The following is a 19,640-nucleotide window of genomic DNA, read 5'->3' as shown; positions in this document are numbered from 1 at the left end:
ACGGTCCTGACTGTGAGGAGCCCCAGGAATTTTCAGAGGTGTGTGTGTGTGTGTGTGTGTGTGTGTGTGTGTGATCAACAACAAGTAGAAGCGGTGTGTGTGTGTGAGTTGTCAGGTGTGTGTGTGTGATCAACAACAAGTAGAAGCGGTGTGTGTGTGTGTGAATTGTCAGGGGTGTGTGTGTGTGATCAACGAGTAGGAGGTGTGTGTGTGTGTGAATTGTCAGGTGTGTGTGTGTGATCAACAAGTAGGAGGTGTGTGTGTGTGATCAACGAGTAGGAGGTGTGTGTGTGAATTGTCAGGTGTGTGTGTGTGTGTGATCAACGAGTAGGAGGTGCTCAGGAGCGTACAGTGAGATTGGGGTGGGGGTTGGGAGCGAAGCCCTGACTCCCGTAGCAAAGCGTGTACCCCGATTGTGTACCCTATTGTGTACCCCAATTCCATAAGCTCTCTCTGCACTGAAACTGGCAGGTTAAAAAGAATTTTTTTTTTATTACCATGAGATACACATTTACAGAGTTGTTCATGATTGGGTTTCAGTCATGCAGTGTTCCAGCACCCACTGCAATATCTTACCACCAATGTCCCCAGTTCCCTCCTGCCCGTCCCCACAGCCTGCCTCTATGGCAGACACCTCTCTCTGTCTCTGTCTCTGTCTCTGTCTCTGTCTCTGTCTCTGTCTCTGTCTCTCTCTCTCTCTCTCTCTCATTTTCCTTTTGGGCACTGGGGTTTGTGATACTGGTACTGAAAGGATATCATGCGTATCCCTTTACCTCCTTTCAGCACCCAGTTCTTTTCCAAGCAGTCACCTCCAACTATCATTCTATCATTGTCACATTGTCATAGTGGTCCCTTCTCTGTCCTGACTGCCTTTCCCGTCCCCCTTTGTGGCAAGCTTCCCACCACGGACCAATCCTCCTTGTCCTTGCTTTTTCTTTGGGTATTATTCACATACTATCTTTTTTTTGTACCCCTCAAATGGGTGTGATTATTCTATGTCTGTCCCTCTCCCTCTGAGTCATTTTATTCAGCATGATACTCTCCATGTCCATCCATGCGTATGCAAATCTCATGACTTTAGTTTATCTAACGGTTGTGTAGCATCCCATTGTGTACAATATAGTTCCATGGTACATTATAGTTTCTTTATCCTGTCGTCAGTTCTTGGGCACTTGGGTTGTTTCCAGATTCTGGCTATTGTGAACAGTGCTGCAATGAACATGGGAGTGCAGATGGCTTCTCTGCATTGTGTTTGGGGCCACTAGGGCATATTGAATTGGCAGTTTTCTATTTTCTCAAGTGAGAATATTTTCAAACATATAAATGTTCCATCTGTGAATTTATCCTCCCTCCCAAGGGGGGGACCGAATGCAAGCGTGAAATAGAATCTTTTCTATGGGGATTGGCGAACACTCTATTCCGTTTGGGGGCAGAAGCCTTTCTTTGTCGATTCTCTTCCGAGTGGTTTCGCTCAGCCATCCCTATCAGGGAGACCATCTTTCAGGGGCGTGAATCAAGGGGAACCCCCTCCCCGTTGTACAGCCCACAGGGGATCTGAGTCCGCCCTCTCAGAATTCCAACTCTCCAGCCCGGCCAGCAGGGGGCAGCACAGGCCCAGGCTGGGTCCCCGCAGTGCACCCTCCTCTGCCTCTCTGCTACCGGAGTTTTCTTTGAAGACCTGGGCCAGGTGAGTCTAGTTTGTCCTGACATCTAAAGTGAGCTTGGAAGTTCTCCAAGCCTGTCTGTGTCCGGGGGTCCTCCACCACTGGAGCTGCTCCACAGGGCTAAAGACGCCGAGCGTTGTCGGGGTTCGGTCTGCGGGAGCGTTTGCTGTGTCCAAGGCCACCGTCGGGCAGCGCAGGGGGGCACAGACCCTCCGTGCTCACGGCGGGAGGCCCAGAGAAAGAAGCGCTCGGGGCGTGATGGGGAGTGGGGTGGAAGGAACCACAAAGAGCGTCCAGAGGGAGGGGGTTTGAGGGTTCCCCGAGAGCCAGGTGGGTCGCCCGGAGGAGGACGCGTGGAGCTTTGGGGACGTGTTAAGTCCTTCCTTTGGGCCTGGGAAGAGAGCGCAGGAGCAGACGGGGCGGCCACCCCCAGGGTTGGGTCTGTCGGGGGGGCGCCTCCCGCCTCCTGTACCGGGCGGGGGCGGGGACAGGAGACCCTTCCTCTGTGTTGCAGCCCCCGGTGGCACGTCTGCTGGGGCGACCGTGTCTGCTGGCCGGGGGGGGGGGGGCGGGGAGGGGTGGGGGGGCGCTTACAGCAGGGCTGGGCCAGGGTTCCGGGGAGTCATCAGAAGTGGCTGGTGTGAAGGTCTCTTTGCCTATTGCTGAGAGCGCAGTGGGGCCAGATGGACTGGGAGGCGGAGAGAGTGGGGGGCCAGGCCAGAGCCCCCTGTGCCTCGGGTCTTCCCGCAGGGAAAGAGAGCGATCACCGCGGTTGGCAGGCGCTGTCTAATGATCATCCTGTGTCCCAGGAACCCCCGCCGTGTCCCAGGGCAGGAGCTGATGGTCGCCCGCCCTGCACTTTGAGGTGACTCTTTCTTCAGATGAAAGGTCACCCGCCTCTCCCCTGTGAGCACTGGTGGGCCCCCCACACCCCCACCCCTGTCAGCACCAGAGCAGCTGCCTGCAGGTGTGAGGCTTGAGTCCATGGTGTGTCCTGGGTGTGTCCCCAGCACTGCCGTGGTGTGCGACCCTGGGGGTTGGCAGGGGGTTGTGGGAGCCCCACCCTGACCCTAGTCTGTGTGGGAGCACCATCCTCCCCCCAGTCTGTGTGGGAGCACTATCTCACTCCAGTCTGTGGGAGCCCCACCCTGCCCCAGTCTGTGGGAGATCACCCTGCCCCCAGTCTGTGGGGAGCACCATCCTGCCCCCAGTCTGTGTGGGAGCACTATCCCACCCGAGTCTGTGGGAGCACCATCCTGCCCCCAGTCTGTGTGGGAACACCACCCTTCCCCAGTCTGTGGGAGATCACCCTGCCCCCAGTCTGTGGGGAGCACCATCCTGCCCCCAGTCTGTGTGGGAGCACTATCCCACCCGAGTCTGTGGGAGCACCATCCTGCCCCCAGTCTTTTTTTTTTTTCCTTTTGGGTCACACCTGGCGATGCACAGGGGTTACTCCTGGCTCTGCACTCAGGAATCACCCCTGGTGGTGCTCAGGGGACCATATGGGATGCTGGGAATCGAACCCGGGTCAGCCGCGTACAAGGCAAACGCCCTACCCGCTGTGCTATTACTCCAGTCCCGCTGCCCCCAGTCTTATGGGAGCACTGCCCTTACCCCAGTCCATGGGAGATCACCCTGCCCTCAGTCTGTGGGGAGCACCATCCTGCCCCCAGTCTGTGTGGGAGCATCACTCTGCCCCAGTCAGCTCTGCAGCCCTAGGGGAGCCACACTGCGCCCAAGACATGGGCCCCCAGGAAGCATCCCAGCTGAGTGCTCACACAGCCGGTTCACGCGTGTGCAGGCCCCCGTCAGCACTGCCGCAGTCACAGAGGAAAGGGAAGGGGAGACGCAGGTGGCCACCAAGCGTTGGCCCTTGAGCAACCTGAGAAGAGCACCTGGCAGGGCGGGGCTGAGCCAAGTCCAGGGCAAGTGCTGTGTCGGGTGAAGGGAGGCCTTTCGGGGCCACCTGGTGGAGTGGAGACAGGCCAGGGGGTCTTGGCGATTCCAGCCAAAGGGCCACAGCATCAACGTCCCCGTCATCCGCCAGCACCTGCCTATCCCGGGAAAAGGGAACGCCGCCAAGGGCAGAGCCGGCCCAGGACCCGGGGCTCCTTCTGCTGTGATTTCTCTATTGGCGTAACTGGAACTGCCCAGCCCTCGCCCTTCCTAAGGCTACCAGGGGCCCGGGAGGTCAGAGCTCAGGCCGAGGGACTGATTCCAGGATCACTTTCTTCCTTTACTTCTGGGGGCCTCCCCACAGTCCTGGGGGACTCAGAGATGTCCCAGTGATCCTTGGCTCAGTGTTGGGGTCACCAGGACTTCTGGGTGTGTGTGTGTATGTGGGGGAGAGGGGCATGTGGTCTTGGGATTGAACTCGGGGCCTCTCACGTGCTCCAGCCCTTCGAGCCACATCCCTGGACCCGGACTAAATTACCTGCCACGAGTCAGGTCTCAGGTCTGCAGCTGCTGGGCCACAGACAGGGGTCGTGAGTGGAACCATGTCACAGCGGGTCGGGCACAGGTCTCTAACCTAATAGCCCACTCGGGTTTGATGCTTGGCACCCCATATGGTCCCCTGAACACTGCCAGAAGTGACCTCTAAGTGCACAACCAAGAGTGAGCCCTGAGCACCGCCGAGTGAGTCCCCCAACCTCCCAAAACATCGAGAAAGAGGAAAAAAAAAGATTGGGATCTTCTTGTATTTCCACGGGTCCTGCGCTTCGTCTTCTCTGTGGCTCAGGCTGTGATGGCGTGTCCAGGTCTGGGGCGCTGTGTGTCCTCTGCTTTCCAGAGGACCAGAAAGGAGGCCCAGGGGTGCCTGGCGTGACACGGAGCAGTTCTGGAAAGCGCGGGGTGCGAGAAGGTGTGTGAGCAAGGCCCGGGCACCGCAGCAGCTGAGGGAGGCCCGGAGGTGCCGCTGCCCGCCCGCTGCTCCCCGCGGTGTCCCGGCCGGCCAGAGCCTGGGTGCGCGCTGCCCCTCTGGGGGTTGCACAACACCCCGGGGCACGTGGAGGGCAGGAGGCAGCCTTGGCGGGAGATGAAAACAGAAAACAAACGAGTGGACAAAACAAAAAACAAAGCCAGTCTGTGAGAACAAAATGGTGGGCCCCACAGAGGCAGGGAGATGGGGCGTCAGGCAGAAAGTGGTATCATGGCAGGGGGAGGGAAACTGGACTGCCCGGGGGTGTGGCCCCCTTCCCTCCCACAGGGACTCCTCCCCCATGATGCTGGCTGGGCAGTTCAATGGTCAGGCCCTGCGATGCTGCGAGCCCCCGGGTCATCCCAGGAAGTGCTGGGGATCAAACACGGGTCTTGTACATGCAAGGGGGTGCCGCAGCCCTTGGGCCACCCCCTCTCCCCACCAGGGACCATCACAGGGTGGCTACAGATGACAATGCGGAACTATGCTGTGTCAGAGACCAGGTTTCCCCAACACTTTTTTTTTTTTTTAATGAATGAACCTCCCACGAGGGTTTGGAATGAGTAGATGGAGCGCAGGGCCAGGAGCGCAGGGCCAGGAGGGGTGGCTCTGACCCTACAGGGGGAGGGGGGCGGTCTAAGACCAGACACGGGCACTGCCCACCCCAGCCCATCTCTCCTCACGGCCTGGCGTGTCCCCGACAGAATCTCTGCTCCCGTCACCACCATGGAGAGGTCGCTCAGGGACACAGAGGGCCCGCCAGCCTGTGCCCGAGCAGACCCCTGTCCCGGGGCCCAGCGCAGGGGCCAGTGTGCCTTTCCTGTTTGCCTGGCACTCTCCACGAACTTTTGTGGAATGGAGGAACAAACTTCATCTTTCTTTTATTATTATTTTTTTTTTGCTTTTTGTTTCAACCTCAGCAATGCACAGGGGTTACTCCTCACTCTACACTCAGGAATTACTCCTGGCGGTGCTGGGGGACCATATGGGATGCTGGGAATCGAACCTGGGTCGACTGCAGGTAAGGCAAACGCCGTACCCGCTGTGCTGTCACTCCAGCCCCATCCTTTTTAACTTTTGTGGGGCATACCCAGGTGGTACCAGGGGTTGCTCCTGGCTCTGCACTTAGGGATCACTCCTGGCACTGCTGGGGGACCATATAGGATGGCGGGGATCGAACCCATGTCAGCTGTGTGCAAGGTGAACACCCTAACCGCTGAGCTATTGCTTCAGCTCCTTACAGTTTTATTTTTTTATCAATAGAGAGCTGATCCAAAATGGGGTTTTACTCAATGCAGAAATGACGTGGGAGGTGGGAGAGTTAGGTTTCAGGGGACAATCTAATGGGCCTGGTTTGGGACACTGTAGCACAGTTGGGTGACAGTGAAGAGGTGCCTTGGAGGTGTCTGAGAAGGCACAGTGGCTTGGAACCCTTCCGAGCTGTCCGACACATACCTAAGTCACGGTCCTTGGCTAAGAACTGGCATCCAATGATAAAAAACCAAAATCTATGAATTTGCCCAAACTGTGATTTTTTTATTAGTTTATCTTAACTAATAAAATAGGTTAGGGGGGCTGGAGCCATAGCACAGCGGGGAGGGCATTTGCCTTGCACGCGGCCGACCTGGGTTCGATTCCCAGCATCCCATATGGTCCCCTGAGCACCGCCAGGGGTGATTCCTGAGTGCAGAGCCAGGAGAAACCCCTGTGCATCGCCGGGTGTGACCCATAAAGAAAAAAAAAAGTCTATAAAAAATAAAAATAAAAATAAATAAAATAGGTTAGGTTGTAAAGAGTTAGACCAGTTGGTGTGTTTTATTGAGCACCTTAAAATCAAATTTACAGGGGGCTGGAGTGATAGCACAGCGGGTAGGGCGTTTGCCTTGCACGCGGCCAACCCGGGTTAGAATCCCAGCATCCCATATGGTCCCCTGAGCACCGCCAGGGGTAATTCCTGAGTGCAGAGCCAGGAGTAACCCCTGTGCATCGCCAGGTGTGACCCAAAAAGCAAAAAAAAAAAAAAAAAAAAAATCAAATTTACAAATTTTAAAAGATGCCAATGTGTATCTTTGCTTATCATTGAATTCTTATTAGACAAAAATTAAAGTTCCTATTAGGAATAAGTGTCCTTCTCTTGTCTCGGCTGGATTATTGAATTACTCTCTCATGCACGGAGATGTTGGGCACTGGGTAAAATGAGTGAGGCAAGAACTGGGGTGGAATTCAGCAGTAAAACACTTGCCTTCCCTGTGTGAGGCCCTGGGTTGGGATCCCAGAATACCCTGTCCCCTCATCATATAGTAAAAATGAAGCGAGTTAAACAAATAGGCCCCCTACCCTGGGCGTGAGAGGAGCAGACACAGAGCTGGAATATACTTCCCCAGAATCTCTACTTTAGCAAAAGACGAGCCAGCAACACATCCACCCGATATTTACAAGGCACATAAGCTAGGCATTGCAGTTAAGAATTTTCATGTCAGGGCTCACTCTCAAGTGGAAAGTCCGTTGGAAAAATCAATAGAACAGTGAAAATGAGTAACTTTCCCAAGCAAATCTATAGACCACGAGAGGCTGCCCACAGCTGCGGTCTCTTGAGAAAACTCTGTTTACACCCATGTGTGTATATGGAGAGGTATTATTATTATTATTATTTTCAAGCACAGAGAAGGGGTCCCTGGGAGGGGGCCCCCAGAGCATCCGGGAGACCCCGTGTCTGGAGCAATGGCTCAGGCATTCGCCACCATCTCCGCACACTCTTGCCCTGTTGTGTAGGACGCTTTGCAGGACGGACACTCAGTCGCTCTTCTTTGCGTTTCCCTGACTCTGCACCACTGGCAACCCCTGGTTCCCCCCACACTCATTCACTAGACTTCAGCACTGCCACTGGCTTCTGTTCTCATGGGCGGGAGCGGGTTGGGGGGGCGTGGGGCGGGGAGAAAAGGTCTGTTCCATGGCACACGCAATAAGGTGCAACGCTGACATCACTGAGCTCTGCCTTTGTCAGTGTTTGCCCTCAGCGTAGGAGCCTGAGCTGGTCCCTGGTCTCGGGGAACTGCACTTTGTAAAGGAAGGGGAGAGAATCCTCAGGCCGCCGGTCTGCAGGGCAGGAGCTTTGCCTTGTGATCATCCCAGTGTCCCCTGCTCACTCCCTGGGCAAGTTGGCTCCTCCAAGTGTCGCAGCGGGCACAGTTCTCTCTTCTTCCACTCACGTCAGCCTGGAGCAGGTGTCTGTGGCGGCGCCCAGCGGCGTCCAGCCTGGCTGCTTCTCTCATTGCTACGCACCACGGCATTCATTAAACATCCAACAGGAAGGCCGGCCGAGCTTCTTCAGTGGTTTTTTTGTTGTTGTTGTTGTTTGCTTTTTGGGTCACACCTGGCAATGCACTCAGGAATCACTTCTGGCGGTGCTCAGGGGACCATATGGGATGCTGGGAATTGAACCCCGGGTCGGCCGCGTGCAAGGCAGACGCCCTACCCGCTGTGCTATTGCTCCAGCCCCTCTTCAGTGTTTTTTTGTGCCTTTACTGATGTCCTATCCCTCACATGAGTATTGTCCACACAGAACAGGGCTGTAATGGGTTTAGTGGCTCTGGGGAAGTGTGGCCTGGTGACTAGGGCTGCAGACGCTAGAGTCAGCTGTTTTGACTTGAGATTTTGTTTTTGATTTTACAACAGGGAGTTATTGTTTTGTTATTTATAGAAACCGGAGCAAGCAGATATCACTGGGCTGCACTAGCTCGAGACAGGGACAAATGGAGACGTTACTGACGCCCGCTCGAGCAAATCAAAGATCAATGGGTCTACAAGTGACAAGTGAAGTGATAGAAACCGGAGCAATAAAACAGCAGGTAGAGCATTTGTCTTTCACGTGGCCGACTGGGTTTTGATCCCTTGGTACCCCCTACGGTTCCCCAAGGCCAACCAGGACAGAGCCAGGAATCCTGAGCAAGTATGCCCTGCCATTTTTTTTTTTCCGTATGGTCTGGAAAGTTATAATGGTATTAAAATTGATGGTGTTGATAGATCAACCCTCTCCTGCCTCACCCCCACCAATGGGCCAGCAGCCTCCACCACTGTCGGTATCTCTCCCGTCTCTCCCCTCCACACCCCTGCACCCCGATTGGTAACTGATTCTGTATCCCAATGTCCAGGTTTGACCACTGTTCAGTCCTTGCCTATGTTTTCACTGACTCGGGTTCCTATCCCACGGATGACAGCGTCATCTGGGGGTGACCTTCTCTCTCATGGAGCTTAACATGATCCCCTCCAGTTCCACCCGAGACAGCCAGCTCCGTGAGTCCCGTCTCGGATATATGCCTCGACTTTCAGAGTTGCTCGGTTGTGGCTGGACCCCTGGGCTGTTTCTGTGTCCTGTCGACGGTGCCAAGCGCCTCCGTGAGCGTGGGTGTGAAAACGCTGTTGGAATGACCGTATCTGTGTTTGGTGGAGATGTTTGGTCTGAATTTTAACTCTACATTTCAGTAGCTGCAGGACCTTGGCAGGTGCCTTTTTCCTATGCCTGGATTTCTTCATTTGCATACACCTATCTAGCATGAGAGTGAGATGAACCAGCATGTGGACTTTTTTTTTCTTTTTGGGTCACACCCAGCAGTGCACAGGGGTTACCCCTGGTTCATGCACTCAGGAATTACTCCTGGTGGTGTTAGGGGGGACCATATGGGATGCTGGGAATCAAACCCAGGTCAGCCGCATGCAAGGCAAATGCCCTCCCCGCTGTGCTATTGCTCCAGCTCCAGCATGTGGATTTTGAACATGCAAAAGTGCCAAGACTATAGACATACATGATCACTATTTATTGATTGAAAAATTATAATAACTGTTTAATTCTCAGTTTATTGCTCAAGATGATACTTAGCCATTTCCTCTGCTTTCAGCTTTAAAATTTGGTTTATCTACATATTGCTCTTTTCCTTCCATCCTCCCTCCCTCCCTCCCTCCCTCCCTCCCCCCTCCCTGTCTCCCTCCCTCCCTTCCTTCCTTCCTTCCTTCCTTCCTTCCTTCCTTCCTTCCTTCCTTCCTTCCTTCCTTCCTTCCTTCCTTCCTTCCTTCCTTCCTTCCTATGCTTTTCATTGGTCCTTTCCATAGGTTTTGGTTTAGGAACGTCTGCTCTGAGCAGCAGGGATGAGCCATCTCAGAGAACAAAACCAACAAAAATCCCACCTTCCACCCAGGCCAGGGGTGAGCACCCACCCCAAGAGCACATATAGGAGCCCCAGAACAGAAGAGTGTGACACCACCCTCCCATGGGGCCAATCACTGCAACTAAAAGAGTTTGAACACTGCTGTCTGGGGTGTTGTGTGTGTGTGTGTGTGTGTGTGTGTGTGTGTGTGTGTGTGTGTGTTTACATTGAGACCAAATGAGTGACACACTGTCCCAGGTCGGCACCACAAACGAATGCAGGAATGCCACAACTGAGTGCATGTGTGGCTCCAGGCACTGCAAGAGGGGCAACAGAGGGAAGGGAAGGGAGGGGGCTGTCCTTGGGTTTCTCGGGCTCTGCACGCAGGAAACTCCTGACCAAGCACAGTCACTTTTATTTATTTATTTATTTTTTGGTTTTTGGGTCACACCCGGTGATGCACAGGGGTTACTCCTGGCTCTGCACTCAGGAATTACTCCTGGCGGTGCTCAGGGGACCATATGGGATGCTGGGATTAGAACCCGGGTCGGCCGCATGCAAGGCAAATGCCCTACCCGCTGTGCTATCGCTCCAGCCCCCTGTGCACAGTCACTTTTAGAAATGATCATTTAGAAACTATTTTTATCCTTAATTGTAATGTGATGTTCTCCACTGGGTCCTGGAGAGAAAAAGACCACGTGGGAAAGGGCCAATCTGGCAAAGGCTAGTGAAATCGGAGCCCGTGGGACTCCTTAGTGCGCGCGGAGTCACCCTGTTCATAGATGACATCAGCACTGGCAGAAGCCAGGACAGGGTATTTGCAAAATCTCTGTATGTCTTTACAAGTTCTCTCTCCTCCCTCTCTATTTGTCTCTCTCTGTCTCTCTGTCCGTGTGTGTCTCTCTCCTCTTCTTAGGCCCTGAGAGCCCCTTGCCTCTCACCCTTTGCCCCGAGTCTCATGGGGACCTGCTATTCCCCGAGGGCGGTGGTCCAGGCTGGACCCCTGGCAGCTTGCCATCTGTGTGGGTCCCAGCAAGGCGCGTGGGTCTGCTTGGCCGAATTGCGTCACCCGTGACTTGTTTCCAGGAAGAATCGGCAGGAGTGAACCTTGAAGGCTGCCTGGACGCATGGCGGCAGCCAAACCCTCTCACCTCTGGAGCCTTCTAGGCTTCTTGGCTGAGAGAATCCTGCAGGCCCACAGGCCCCTGGAGGTCAGCTCAAGACTGTCTGTAGAACAGCGGCCCGGTCTGGAAGGAAAACCCCCGGGGACCATCGTGGCACGGGGCAGGGGAGCTGCGCTTGCATTGTGGTAGCTCCGTCTGAGGCCAGGGCACAAGAGCGCCATCGAGGCTCTATGCTCAGACTCTGCTGCCCTGCTCGTACCCAAGTCCATCTCTCTCTGCTTCAACTTAAATGCAAGTTCTTCAAGGAGGCTCCTTCCCTCCGTCCTCACCCCTGCACTGCTCCCTGGCACTTTCTGAGCAGCCGGGTGCCTCTCTCTCTCTCTCTCTCTCTCTCTCTCTCTCTCTCTCTCTCTCTGAAGAATGAGTTGTTTAATGTCTAGCTCTGCCCCTGGGTTCCAGTTCTCAAGATCAAGGCCTGTGTCTGTCATCTGAACCCTTTCGAAGCCCAGGACTTAGCCCTGCCCCTGCACCTATGGACTGGGCTCCGAGAGCGAACATGGATCACCGGGATTGTGGCTCCGGTAGAAGAATCAGCCACACTTCCCCTCAAGTCGGCCTCTTGCATGTTGTTTTCATGAGTTTATTCCCAGCTATCCCCACTGCCTGGTTATATTTTGCTCGGGGGCTGGGGGTAAAATATGAAAGGGGGCTGGAAATGAGGAAAGGGGGTGCTCCATCTCCAGATGTGGGAGCCATGCAATTTCTCTTTCATTACAGGACACTTTATCTCCCTATCCATTTCCAAGATAAAACTATTTCCTTAAAAAGAATTACAGAGATGGGCCAAAGTGATAGTACAGCGGGGCATTTGTCTTGCACGAAGCCGACCCAGATTTGATCTCTGGCATCCCACATCACTGAGCAGCACCAGGAGTGATTCCTGAGAGCACAGAGCCAGTAGTAAGCCTTGAGCACCACAAGGTGTGACCCCAAAACAACAACAAAATTAAGAAGCCTGGGATATTGCCTGGGTATTGAGAACTTACCTCACATGGTTCCATCCCTTCCCCCACCACACACTCACACACACACACACACACACACACTTGCGCGCGCATGCGGTGGAAGACAAGATATGACATGAAGGGCCGAGTCAATTGGGGCTGACGCCATAATATAGCGCGTGGGGCCTGGCACGCTGCCAACCTGGGTTCGACCCTCGGCCCCAAAAACAGTAAAGGAAAAAAGAAAAGAGAAGAAAGAGCTGAGTCAATTAATACTGAGTCATAATTAAAACATAGTGAGGAATAACCCCAATGTCTATCGACTAATGAACAGAGAAACACAAGGTGTCACAGTCATACGAGGACATTTTCAGTTCGACAAGGGGTGAAGTGCTGATCCTGGCTACAGTGCGAGGACACTGAGCTAACAGGAAGAGGCTGGGGGGAAGATGCCATCATGTTCCCTTGTAGGAACTGTCCGGAGTAGACAAGTCCAAGAATGGTAACGGTGGTCAGAATCCAGAGGAGGGGTGTGGGAAAGGATGGGGGTACTTTGGGAGTTGATTTTGGTATAAGTATGGGTGATTGCTATAGGATGTTTTTGTTTTGCCTTTGGAATGATGGCTTTGTTTTAGAATTAATGGTGACAGATTGTACAACTATGTGGATGAACTGAAAATTGATGAATTCTCACTTTAAAAGGATGACTTTTATGGTATAAACATGTATATAGATTATCACTGTATCACTGTCCTCCCATTGTTTGTCAATTTACTCGAGTGGGCACCAGTAACATCTCTTTTCCTCCAAATCCCTGAGTTTTTAGCAGCTTCTCCTTACTCGTCTTTCCCAAAAATTGGAGTCTCATTCAGGGTCAGGGGAATGAGACCTATAGTTACTGTTTTTCACATATCGAATATGCCACGGGTAACTTGCCAGGCTCTGCCCGTGCGGGCGGGATACTCTCGGTAGCTTGCCAGGCTCTCCGATAACTCTCTATGATTTGTTGCCTACTGTCTGAACTCCATCAAATATGGTGTGGTAATTATGGAAAATGGGTAAGAAGTGTCTTATAATGTGTCCGGAAAGCAGCCTGGAGCGTGGCGGCGGTTGGGTAGTGGAGGTCGGCTGCTGGGGCTGGGTCCCTTGGGGCAGGGAGGGTTCTCACCTGCCCCCCTCTGGGGCGCCCCAGTGAAAACAGCCTGGTGCGGAGTCCTCAGTAGAAATACCGGAAAGAAATCCCCCAGCACGCCTGAGATTTGAAGAGCTGAACCATCAGGTGGACCCAACAGTTGGTGAAGCTGGTGGGAAGGCAGCCACGCGTGGGAGGAATGTCTGAGGCGGTCGGATGAAGGGTCCAGCCTTACCCGCCTGCCTGCATGGGAGGGGACCCTTGGAGCTCGCTCTGCACTGCACCCCACCCCCTTCTGCTACAGGACACAAGGAAAAGACTGGAGGGGCGAGGGGGGGGGAAATTGTAAGCATCAGATTCTATTTTCTTCTGCCAGAAGCCAAGAGTAAATCAGCATTTCCACTGAAAACCTGAGTCTCACCCTGAAACATCAACTTCAAGTCACGTATGCGGAAGATTCATTAAAATGTTACTTTCCCCGTCTCTCTTTCTCCCCCGTCAAATGGCAATGAGAACTTTATTTGCTGAGGGAAAGGAGCTGGAAGACAAATGTACAAAACAGACAAACGGAAAGGCATCTTGAGAACCCTATGTACATCCTCTGTTCACAATTTAAGCATCATATTTCAAAAGGTCACGTCCACCAGTCCAGTAAATATACCAACTTCGTCACCGGCCACTTGTCGGCTAAACGTCCACTGAGTTCGGGGTGTACTGCAGCCACTGCCGCAGCGAGGTCCGGGGCATGCAGTGCGCCCTCTGCAAAGGCTTCACCTTCCAGTGCGTCATCTGCCACGTGGCCGTGCGGGGCTCCTCCAACTTCTGCCTGACCTGCAGCCACGGCGGCCACACCAGCCACATGATGGAGTGGTTTCGGACCCAGGAGGTGTGCCCCACCGGCTTCGGTTGCCACTGCCTGCTGGAAAGCACTTTCTGAACGCCCAGCGCGGGAGCTGCAGAGGCCCCCCGAGCCCCCTGGACCCAGAGAGAGGTGCCAGAACCCAGCGCCAGCGCCACGGGGCTCACCCCTCTCCTGGATGGCCATGGCACACTCTGGCGCCAGCCTCCGTCTTCTCATCTCTTCGCTGACTTCGGCCAGCACGCCGCCGCCCAGGGTGCTCACGTGGACCGTGCGGCCACCAGCCCTCCTGTGACCCAGCGCAGGTGCAGAGACGGTCTCAGAGCCGAAGGGCAGTGGACGTTTAGCTGACAAGTCTATAGATTATAGCTCAATTAAAACAAAACATAGGCAACTAATTCTAAAAGTACTTGTGGTCTGGAGATGAGCTGAAGCGTGAATCTAAATTGTGGTGAACATCAAAATTCAAGAACATGGAATCATTTGCCAAGAACCAAGGCTCACTGGCTCGGTGACTGTGTGTCCAAACAGGACTCTCGAGTGCTAAGATTGGTCCCTGATGAGGTCCAGTCATCCCTAAAAGCAGGAACACTGAGTTCTGACAAAAGAGAAATGACTGAGTTGATGGGGCATGGCTTAGAGGGTTATGCAAAACACAAAACAAACAGGGTGAGGCTATTTGCTGGACCTGTTGACAGAGGTGGCCAGCAGGCTCCCCAGTGGGCAAATAGAAGAAAGCTTTATTTTCTTTTTAACCCCTTGAGTCCCAATAGAACATTTTTCAGGAAGTGCCCAGCTGGCTTTTCTGAACCAACATGAAACAAGTCTCAGAAGAAGCAAAAGGGAAAGACAAGTTCATGAAAAACACAGAAAAGCTGAGAAACTGCCAGAGATCAAATCAATAGGTCTGTGGTACCCGGATGGGAAAGAGGCTTGAGTAGAAACACGAGTGGGCTTCCTGAGTGAATGGGCCAAGGTTCATTCCTCGGGCGCCATGGCAGACATCAAGCGTCAGGCAGGCTGGTGAGGGGCAGGTGGAGACGCTCATCTCTCTCTCTCTCTCTCTCTCTCTCTCTCTCTCTCCCTCTCTCTCTCCCTCCCTCCCTCCCTCCCTCCCTCTCTCTCCCTCCCTCCCTCCCTCTCTCTCCCTCCCTCCCCCCACCTCTCTGTGCTTTTCCTGCCAATCTGAACCGACTCCAGCGCTGAAGTTCAATGCAAGCCTGAAAAGTTCAAGGACTGGGGGGAGGTGGCTCAAAAGGCTGGCACTCATACGGGCTCTGCAGGAGCCCTGGGTTTGATCTCTGGCCCCCGATGGCCCCTGCCCGATCACAGAGCACCGCCAGGAGCAACCCTGGAGCACTACCAGGAGTGACTGGAAAATCAGACACCAAACCCCAATCAAACTCAGGTAGGCTCAGCCCTCTCCCTGCCTTGCTCACAGGGTTATAATGTGTGTGTGTGTGTGTGTGTGTGTGTGTGTGTGTGTGCGTGCCTGCGCATGTAAGAATGACAGGACAAGAGATGGGGCCAGAGTGCTAGTTCAGGGTCTGGAGAGCAGGTTTCACACACAGGGGCTCTGGCTTCCATCCCTGGCACTGCATGCTGACAGGAGCACCCCCTGAGCACTGCACAGCAGACCCCTAACACCCACCCCCAAGAACACAAACGTGGGAAAATGACAAAGGCCTCCCTCAGCGTCCAGGGGCAGTGGTGACCCGGGCCAGTCCCATCTCCGAGCCCCCGCTGCACCCACGCCATCTTCTCTGGCCGTCTTCAGACTCTGCTCCCCCTCCTCACCTGCCACCCCACTCCAGCCTCTTCTTCCTCTCAGGGCCACGGGTCCTCATCATCTGCTGAGCAGGTCGCAAGATCGCCCCCACCCCCCCTCCTCTTCCCCAGGGAGCTCACAGCCCAACGGGAGCTTTCAAATCAGGGGACACCCGAGGGACCCGAGGGTCATTCCTGCAGCCTTGCAGCGCTGTGGAGCAGGCCTGGTGGTTCAGTGCTGCGTCCACTGTTGGTCCTGAGGGCCACCAGGGCCTCCCCTGCCAGGTGGGAGACCATGTGGCACCAGGGGTTGAACCCAGGGCCTCGAGCCTACGAGGCAAGTCAAGGCAGGTGCCCCACCCCTGTGTGCCACCTCCCCGGCCCGCTATGCTCGTACACAGATCCTAGCTGCCCCGCCCCATCCTCCCGGCCCGCTTCTCCTATTCTTCTGGGTTTTCTCTTTAGAGAAGCAAGGGCTGGACTCTGAGTTCACTTTGCTCTCCGGAGCTGAGCAGCCTTGCGTGGTGGGCTGTGACAGCCCGTGAAGGAAGCACGAACAGATCCCACTCCAGGGACGGAGGGGAAGGGGGTGCGTGGCGTCGCGTGTCAGTGTGTGCGTGGGGCAGGACACGTTATTTAACGTGAGATGCCTTTTGACTCAAATCCTAGATGGCAAAAGGCAATTGTTTACTACAGCTGCAAAAAAAAAAAACCCCATTGGAGTCGTTTGCAAATGCGTCACAACTGGCTGGTCAGAGCCGCCCTGGGTGGATGTCAAGTGCAGGCTTGTCCGGCTCTGTCTGGCCGGGTTCTAGTTGTTACCAGACAAATGGGCCCAGAGCGCAGCCCCTGCTCCGCCCTCGGCCCGCGTCAGTGGCGCTGTTTACAGTACCGCTGGCCTCATCCAACGCTGCTCTTTGATCTGTAAACCCCAGTCTGGGCCCAGTTGAGACAGGAGGCCGCCGATGATCTCAGAGCAGCTGTTTTGCTGCCCAGGTGTCATCAAATAAAAGGGTGCATTCCCCCCCTGCCCCCACCCTGCAGGACAGGTGACGGCCACGACCAGGAAATCTACAAACCCAAAGAGCCTTCAAGTATATTTGTGCTCACTCAAATGCCAAAGGAATAGAGTGAAGCTTGAATACATGTCCCGCTCCCCCCGCCCACCTTGTTTGTTCGCAAACAAGTTCGGAGAGGGAGGAAACTGGTGTTTCCTGAAAGCGAGTCAGCAATGGGGACCACGAACGTGCCCATTGGCAAATTGAAGCTCAGAAACGCTCAGAAGAGGCGCAGGACAGACTGAGGCAGAGGAGGAGGGGCCATTCCCGGCAATGCCCAGGGCAGCATGACCTGGAGATATTTCTTCACTAACAGAAAGTACCCAGGAACGTTAAGCAAAATATAGCAAAGAACTCTTACCCTCAAGGTAACCTGGGGACGTCCCAGGGAGGCCAAACGAGGGGAAGGGAGAGGAACCCAGACGTCCGCGGGCCCCGCTCACACCCCAGCCTCTGAGTAACTGAAGTCGGTGGGCCTCACGGTCACTTTCTCCCGATCCCCCTCTGCCACCCCGAGGCCGTCAGGGAAGGCTGGGACTGGTAAAGTCCTCGGATGAGCCCCTGCACCGTGGGCCAGAGCCCCGCCGCTCCACCAGGTGACCGTCGAGCCACACCTGACGTCCGTTTGGTCTTCTCAGCATGGGAGTTCATCTCCACCACGGGAGAATTCTCTGGGGGAGCCCCAGACTCAGGCTGGAGCCGGGAAGCACGTTTGCAGGAAAGGAAAGTCAGTTCCAGGCCTGACCCAGGGTCTCAGGCTCCAGTCCAAACTCTCAGAAGGGATCTCAGGAGTGGACAAGCAGTGAATGGATTTTATTTGAAGGGTTTTTTGTTTTGTTTTATTTTGTTTTTTCATTAGTGAATCACTGTGAGGTACTGTTACAAACTTATGAACTTTCATGTTTGCATTTCATTTACATCCCTCCACCAGTGTCCATTCTCCTCCACCAATGTTCCCAGTATCCCCACCACCACCCCCACCCCAGCCCCCACCACCCCATCCTGCCTCTGCCGCAGGGCATTCCCTTTTGTTCTCTCTCCTGTTGGATGTTGTAGTTTGCAATAGAGGTACTGAGTGGACATCATGCTCGGTCTATAGTCTACTTTCGGCACGCAGCTTTCAACCCGAGTGGGTCCTCCCAACATTCTCTACTAGGTGTTCCCTTCTCTGTCTCTGCTGCCTTTTCCCCCAGCATGTGAGGCCAGTTTCCAAGCTGTGGGGGCAGACCTCCTGGTTCTTATCTCTACTACTCTTGGGTGTTAGTCTCCTATTCTGCTACTTTATATTCCACAGATGAGTGCGATCTTTCTATGTCTATCTCTTTTCTGACTCATTTCACTCAGCATGATACTTCCATGTTGACCCATTTATATGCAAATTTCATGACTTCATATTTTCTAACAGCTGCATAGTATTCCATTATGTAGATGTACCAAAGTTTCTTTAACCAGTCATCTGTTTTTGGGCACTCCGTTTTTTTTTCCAGATTTTGGCTATTGTAAACAGTGCTGCAATGAATATACAAGTGCAGATGTAATTTCTACTATACCTTTTTGCCTCTTCGGGATATATTCCCAGGAGTGGTATTGCTGGGTCAAATGGGAGCTCAATTTCTAAGTTTTTGAGAATCGTCCATATTGTTTTCCAAAAGGGCTGAACCAGTCGGCATTCCCACCAGCAGTGAAGGAGAGTCCCTTTCTCCCCACATCCGAGCCAACACCGGTTGCTTTTGTTTTTTTGGATGTGGGCCAGTCTCTGTGGTGTGAGATATATCTCATTGCTGTTTTGATCTGCATCTCCCTGATGATTAGTGATGTAGAACATTTTCTCTGGGCCATTCGGATTTCTTCCTTGAAAAAGTTTTTGTTCATTTCATCACCCCATTTTTTGATTGGCTTGGCAGTTTTCTTCTTGTGGACTTCAACCAGTGCCTTGTATATCCTTGATATCAACCCCTTATTGGATGGGTATTGGGTGAATATCCTTTCCCATTCTGTAGACTATCTTTGTAGTTTGGTCACTGTTTCTTTTGAGGTGCAGAGCTTCTTAGTTTAAGATAGTCCAATTTATTTATCTCTGCTTTCACTTGCTTGGCCAGTGGTGTGTCATCTTTGAAGATACTGTTGGCTTCAATGTCGTGGATGGTTTTGCCGACCTTGTATTCAATGTACATTATAGATTCTGGTCTGATGTTGAGGTCTTTAATCCATTTTGATCTGACTTTTGTACATGGTGATAAGTGGAGATCTGAGCCCATTGTTTTGCATGTAGCTGTCCAGTTTTGCCAGCACAATTTGTTAAAAATGCTTTCCTTGCTCCACTTCACATTTCTTGCTCCCTTATCAAAGGGTAGATGATCATATATTTGAGGTGGTGTGTCAGAATATTCAACCCTGTTCCATTGGTCTGTGGTTCTGCCTTTCTTCCAGTACCATGCTGTTTTAATTATTACCACTTTGTGGTAGAGTTTGAAGTTGGGGAGGTTGATTCCTCCCATTTTCTTTGTCCCAAGAACTGCTTTAGTTATTCGCGGGGGCTTGTTCCATATGAATTTCAGGAGTGTTTGCTCCATTTCTTTGAAGAATGTCATGGGTATCCTTATAGGGATCGCATTGAATTTGTACAATGCTTTGGGGAGTATTGCCATTTTGACAATATTAATTCATGGATTGAAGGGTTTTTTGAGGAAGGGGAAGGAGGGAGAGCAGAGAGAGAAGGCAAGCTTCTCCAGAGATGGAGAGAGCCTCAATACACATCTCAAGAGTGGAGATGTAGGTGACACATGTGCTCAGGTACCACATTTGTTTGGCCCATATGGGCACAAGCAGCACATTGGCTCAGGCAGCATATGCACCCTTCCTTTGTTCAAGCTCACTTTTATATTTTCTCCATCCTGCCCCCACAGGGGGCTTTCTAGCTAGGTAAGAGTTCGTTAATAGGGTGGTTGCCAAGGGGAGTTGCCTTGGTCTG

The sequence above is a fragment of the Sorex araneus genome, chromosome 8 (assembly GCF_027595985.1).
Source record: "Sorex araneus isolate mSorAra2 chromosome 8, mSorAra2.pri, whole genome shotgun sequence".
Classification (NCBI taxonomy): Eukaryota; Metazoa; Chordata; class Mammalia; order Eulipotyphla; family Soricidae; genus Sorex; species Sorex araneus.
Note: the sequence above shows the minus strand (reverse complement) of the source record.